Raw genomic sequence first — 4,537 nt, 5'->3', positions numbered from 1 at the left:
AGATTTAGATTTAGATTTAGATTTAGATTTAGATTTAGATTTAGATTAGTCCACAACTGGGGAGTTATAACTAGATGATTTTAAGGTCCCTTCCAACTCAGGCCATTCTATGATTCTGTGACGTTAGGAAGGCATTCTTTCCTGTGAGGGTGCTGAGGAATTGGAACAGGAGTCCCAGAGAAGTTATGAATGCCCAGTCCCCAAAAGTGTACAAATCCAGGTTGGATGAGACTCTGAGAAATCTGGTCCAGTGAAAAGTGTACCTGCCCATGGCAGAAGGATTGGAACTAGATGATCTTTGAGGTCCTTTCCAACCCAAACCATTCCATGACTCTATGATTCTCTGTTTCATGCCATTTCTGTCATGCTGAGAATAGACAGAATTCAACAAAGTAAAGAAATTTGTTGTATTTCAGAAGGTTCCAATACTTATTTGCTTCTGACCTTTGCCTAGACAGCAAATCCCATTAGTGCTAAATCCACCACATTCATTTAGTAACTAACAACTTTTCTTCTTGCCAAGTCCCTGAGACTTTTTTCCCCCTTCTGTTGGAAGCAGGGCACCCAAAATAAGCAGTAGAAGCTTACTACCTCTATTAAGGGAGAGTGATTGTTGGAATTAAGAAATGCACATCTACAGGGGGAAGATAACCTTCATGGATATCCTGCGCATTTGCTTATCCTGAAAAGAGCACTGCATTTGTGCTGACACAAGGCACATCTTTCAGCCTTCAACCCTCTCTATGACTGCAGAATTGCAGACAAGGCAGCCAGAACAAGACTTCTTTCCATGGTGAGTTAATTGAGGAGGAAAGGGCTCATTAGAGTTCACTTTCTGAACTCACACTCAGGAGCAGAGAGTTTCCAAGTGACTCCTTGCAGGCAGCCAGGCTCTGACAGCAATTACGTTATGAGTTTTGACTGGGTAAACAGTCAAGAAGATTTCTGATGTGCCACAAAATTGGAATACCAAGATAAAACACACAGACTGAGAGGATTGAGGGAAACAGATACAACCAAGAAGTAGTTTGCCGTAATTTCCCTGTAATATATAAATGTACTAAGATATACATATATACATATATATAATGTAAATATATATATAAAAATAATATATAATACATGTGTATATAAATAATAATGTACATAATAATAAATAAGATATAATAATTTATAAATATACTTAGACATATAAACACATAGATACAATCCATATATACAAATATATATGCACATATACATATATGTATATATATCCACTCATATATGTGTATATATTCACTCATTTATATATACACATACCTACTGTATATGTGTATATGTGTAAATATATATATATATATAATGTTTAATGCTTCTTCCAGAACATAATATCTTTGCATTGCATGACAGTGATGTTTTGGGATTGGAATATGCAGAATGATAGAGCAAGGTGTGCTGTCCCTCCCCTTCGGCATTTGCATGTCATAGACCTAGTTCTAGACATTATCAATCATAGTCATGAGTTGCAGAGTCAAAAATGATTGATGATGACAGTGACAGAGAGGCTGACATGCACAGCCTCACCTCACTCTATTTTTTCCACACATTCCCAAAGCACAGGAGAAAGAGCTGGAAGTTGTGTAAGGGCTCATCACAGCAGACAGGACATGGCTACAGACTGCAGCCCTCTGGAGATTCTTGGCCGAGGTGGAGCCTGTAGAAAGTCCTGGGCTTGATTCCATGAGTGACAGCAACTGAAGATTGTTTTGGTTTGACCACAATACAGCTGAGTCTCATCTGCAGCTCTGAAACTGTTGCGGGAAAAAAGTGAATTTCCTTGAACCTTGTGTCTGCTTGGACACATCACCCAGTGGGGACTTTTGGAATGATTTTATGGAATTTTTGACCTTCCACCACAGACCAGAACCTTGCTGTGATGGATACAGATGTCTCTGTACTTTTTAATGTAGCCTAATCCCAAGATAAGGACTCCTAAACAAAGTTGTACATATACCATAAGGTATATTTGGTTGTCTAGATGGAAGTTTTCAGTTGTTAGAACTCCCGCCATCGATTTTAAAGTACAGACTGATTCATGGTCTGAACCCTTACAAATGAATACACTTACAAGCAAACATATCTAAGAGTCACTAGCACAATTTTCCCAAGGCTTATAATTTATATCACATGTTGTTTCCTTACAATAATATAAAATTAATATAAAATACCAAAATTACAAAGCAATTCTCATGTATTGCACTCTAGGCTTCTTGGAGCACGTTCATAATGCTCTATCCACATGTATGCTACAATGATGTCATAGGCAGGTTGTGATTTTAATAAGGCCCATACAATACTCAGGAGAGCTAAATATGTGAGGTTGTAACAAACAAATAAAAGAAAGGAAATTCACAAGTCAAGAGCGGCAAACTTTCCTGTGAATTTCAGGATCTAGTATCATGGTAAAAATATTCCATGCCGTAAACCTAACTTTGACCCATGCCAGTTGCAGTACTGTCAATTCCAAACCAAGGATTAAAGGGAGACTTTTGCCCTTCCAGAAACTGAAAACAGTCTGTTGTATCCAATTGACTAAATTTTGTCTGTTTCCATGGTTACAACAATATAACATATGCACACTCTATCAGATCATTTTTGGCAATAGGGAAATATCTTCGTAGAGGTCCATCTTCCTTCCCCTCCACAGACTGGAGGAATTAGGAATGAAAATCCAGGGTCTACAGGGGGCCCATGTCCCCTCACATAGCAGTGGAGTGAAAGGAGGAGATGTGCTTCCAGAGTCTGCTTATCTCAAGCAGACTTGTGCTCTTGAATAGACTCTGTACACAAAGACTTGTAACTGAGGATGAGGCAATATCAGACCGGCCTACAGGCCAAAGCCCTGGAGATGTAAAAGCCTCGAGGGTTTTACAATGGGAGGGGAAAACTTGCCCAAGCTGGGAGACATCCATTCTTGTGGGAAGAGAAAGGGTAACAAGGCTAATGCTTGAGTGAACAAGAGCTGCTTTTGCTTACAGTTTGCATGGCAACCCAAACAAAGTTGCTATGCAACTCTACCTACTGTCAAAAGGGCAGCACTTGACATCCTTACCTCACCAAGGTCAGGCTGAGGGTTTAGCCCACATACTTATCTCCCCACTTTGCCATATTTATAATTTTTTACCTTCTCTCTGCATGTTCACAGGGAGCTTGGCTGTATACAAAAGAAACATTTAAGGACAGACCCTTCCAGATTCTCTTCAGTTCATGTCTTCTGTCTGCTTTGGCTGAGGACTCCTTGTTCCTTACCCCAGGAAGATTCACATACTTTTCTTTGGCTCTCCACCACATTTTCCTAGCAATGAGAGACATATTCTACAAAAAAATAAAAAAAAAAAAATAACATGAAAACCTCAGTTTAAGTACATTCTGAAATAGTCAAAAACTAATTTGGAAAGAATGAGATGCTTAATGAGAAAAGTTAAAAAGAAGTTTAGTTTATTTGAAATATTTTGCTAAATCAGAGGTTATATTATTTATTTGCAGGCATTTTCCTTGCTGAAAGGAGAATTACAAAACTTGGGTCTACCTTCACAAGGAGACTTCCTCTCCCATCCTCTCCAGATGGGAGAGGATCTTCTGTCATCCTGCTTGGAACTATCAAACCATGAGGGAGGGGAGTTGCTCACCTCACTCTTTGGTTTCCTTGAACTCATGATGTGTCCAGTTCCTCATTCCTGGGACCTAAAAGGAGTTTGGGCTGTGGCTTTCCTGCACACCAGAATGAAGAAACAGAAAAAAGAGGAAACCAACATTTCTGTGCCCAGTTTAGGAAATGGTGTCTACTTTGAGTACCAACTGACCCAACAAGACTTTCCATTTCCAAATGCTTTAATGAACTGGGTTGATTTTTTTTCTCCAGATGTGTTTCAGTCATAGTATTAATCAGATTGGGTGAATTCTCAAGACTTTCGGCCTCTACAGTGATGTGAGACTTTGATACACAACAGGTTTGCCAAAAGTAAAGAAAAAAACCCAACAAAAACAAATAAAAAGATTTGCCCACTTCAGCCCAACAGAACATAATTAATGACAGCAACATAAATTCTGACCTTCTCTTAGTTTTTAATTTCATAATCTTTATAATGCAGGTTTCCTCTTCTAAATATGCTAAAGAGGGCTTTCATGTGATTTACTGTAGAAAAAGACTAAGGAAATCCCCTGTAAAATCATTATGTAGAATCATACCAACAGTTTCCCATGTTGACATAACTGGATCCATGGGACAGCTCTTCATTCCCCTTTTTGCCTACAGAACATTCACATTTTTTTGCTTTCAGAAGCTTTCAGAAGCACTAAACACTTTACAAGATATTGTGGCTTGCTAGCCAAATCTCTCTGATTGCCAGGAATAAAGACAGAGTAAGATTTCATAGGAGCAAGTCTGGCTGAAGTTTCTTTAACTTCACATTGGTGTGAATTATTGCTTCCTGTTACCCAGAATAATCTTTTACTGTATTTCTTCAGCCTGGCCTCCATAAGGAAAAACGTTGCC

At 38.7% G+C, this 4,537-nt stretch overlaps 1 long non-coding RNA gene across 1 annotated transcript in view; it reads left to right on the top strand.

Annotated features, from left to right (window-relative positions):
* The window catches only part of LOC113948279, a 6,864-nt gene extending 2,992 nt beyond the window's left edge, over positions 1–3,872 (top strand). The window contains exons 2-3 of the long non-coding RNA XR_003528078.1: positions 641–793; positions 3,529–3,872. This is a non-coding gene — a long non-coding RNA (uncharacterized LOC113948279). The remainder of the gene's footprint in view (positions 1–640; positions 794–3,528) is intronic.
* The last annotated feature ends 665 nt before the right edge of the window (positions 3,873–4,537 follow it).

This window comes from Corapipo altera, unplaced genomic scaffold (genome assembly GCF_003945725.1).
Source record: "Corapipo altera isolate COAL_440 unplaced genomic scaffold, ASM394572v1 51, whole genome shotgun sequence".
Lineage (NCBI taxonomy): Eukaryota > Metazoa > Chordata > Aves > Passeriformes > Pipridae > Corapipo > Corapipo altera.
This window is presented reverse-complemented; position numbering and strand designations above follow the sequence as displayed.